Source organism: Anoplophora glabripennis, unplaced genomic scaffold, assembly GCF_000390285.2.
Source record: "Anoplophora glabripennis isolate ALB-LARVAE unplaced genomic scaffold, Agla_2.0 scaffold131, whole genome shotgun sequence".
Lineage (NCBI taxonomy): Eukaryota > Metazoa > Arthropoda > Insecta > Coleoptera > Cerambycidae > Anoplophora > Anoplophora glabripennis.
In genome coordinates, this window is record NW_019416249.1 from 829,150 (window position 1) to 831,216 (window position 2,067).

The 2,067-nt window shown below is 34.7% G+C and overlaps 1 protein-coding gene across 3 annotated transcripts in view; it reads right to left on the minus strand.

Annotated features, from left to right (window-relative positions):
- Window positions 1-2,067, minus strand: part of LOC108904587 (protein phosphatase 1 regulatory subunit 14C) — a 113,152-nt gene that overhangs the window by 19,264 nt on the left and 91,821 nt on the right. The gene's annotated exons all lie outside the window — the stretch shown is intronic.

The window sequence follows — 2,067 nt, forward strand, 5'->3', positions numbered from 1 at the left end:
AAAAAAAAGTGCCAGGTCCGAAAGACAAGACCATGGTATCCATATGGTTTTGGGGTCGCTGAATCCGAATCCGGTGTCCGTTTGACGCGATTAGCTCTGATTTAAGGTCAATTCAAGGTCAAATGTAGAAAATTAATTGTCAACAAACTAAACCTATGTATCTATACGTTTTTGGGGTCGCCGAATCCGAATCCGGTGTCCGTTTGACGCGATTAGCTCTGATTTAAGGTCAATTCAAGGTCAAATGTAGAAAAACAATTGTCAACAAACTAAACCTATGTATCTATACGTTTTTGGGGTCGCCGAATCCGAATCCGATGTCCGTTTGACTCAATCAGATCTGGATTGAGGTCAGTTCAAAGCCAAATGTGGAGAATCAATTGAAAACAAAGTAAACTTACATATCTATACGTTTTGGGGGTCGTTGAATCCGAATCTGATGTTTGTTTGAAGCGATCCGGTCTATTAAATACTTTCTAATAGAAAAAGATCAATCAACATACGAAAGATACACGTATTAATATCTATTCTATTCAGGAAATTTTTATTTTTAATTAGATAAATCACCAAGTTCCATTTAGAAAAAATCTTTTTTCAAATTTCAGCTCCATATGCGTAGCTGATTTCCTTTTTTATTAATTATCTTAAAAATAAGCTCTATTTACCTAATGCAAAAAGAGCGAATATATTTTTTTTTTAATTTTCAGGTTTTATGATCTAATTCGACTACAATAGTTAGTTGTATATGGACATAACGTTTGAAATGTATTTTTTTTAATATTTGCTAAATTACGTCCGAGTTGTAGCGTACAGTTACATTAAGAAGTTTTAGTGTAATTAGACAGAGGCGATTTCCTCCCACAACAATTACGGTATTTTTAAAGCAAACAACCATCTGAATATTCATAGTCCGTACACAGTTCACGGCGCGACGTGCCCTCTCCTCAAACACCCAGTTTAATTACAGCGCGTAACGACCGCGTGCAATAAACGAGCGAGGGGGGTCAACAAACCACCTACACGCAGCGCCATCTAGCGCGACCTTGGGACCACCGGAGTAGACGCGATTCCACCCTACCCGCGACAGCATTTCCAAATGAGAAAGGTGTAAGAGGCTGAAGTTGCTATTTTGTAGAAATGAAGACAAAAATGCAAATACAAAGAATGTACCTACCACGATGTAATAGTGATGTTGCTACAAACTTTTAAACATTCTTCCTAAAGTTATTACTAAGGGTTCTACAGTCTTTTGAATATGGGATGTAAAAAAATTTAAATTTAGCTGATTTGTACCGTTTAGAAAATCCATTCAAGAGTTTTTTTAACCAGTATACTACATTGTTAATCTCCCCACCTCATCCATTTACGTTTTGCCTGTTATTCCCCTTGTTTGGTCATCCCTTTTTGGTATAAGTTCAAAATTGCAAGGTGGCTGTAGGTGTTCTTTGGTGAGAATTAAATGAAGTGATTTTATTACTTAATTTAAGTACCGATTATAAGACTCGGTTTAATAAATAGATAGTAAGGTACAAATACAGAGTGTTTGAGAAAATTGATGAAGAAAAAGTACGTATATAAATCAAGGTGAATTTGATAAATGGTCTCCCTAATAATAATTTACACAATAAAATGCACAACTTTATGTAGTGAACTGATGGAATTCATGATTACCTACAGTTGAACCAGCAACTTTTCTGTTTACTGCAAAAATGGTTAAAAAAAAATAGGACGACATACCATTTATAGCCACAACTATTTACCTCTTTTCATGTAGTATGTAAGTCGAAGACGATTGCAGAGGTTCTCAATAAGTTTTAACAACGTTGATTATTATCAATTTTAAACAAACACTGTTCTACCTACCACTAAAAAATCCTCTAGACCAGGGGTCGGCAAGTAATTTTAGATGAGGTCCGGATACTTTTGAAAATTTTTAACGAGGTCCAGAAAAAAATCATATTTCTTATTTTTTTATTTTAATTTGGACTCAAATTTAATCTGCTTACTAACCATTAAGAACTCACACACTCACACAGTTGTAAAATACTAGAAAAAATGATAAGATTG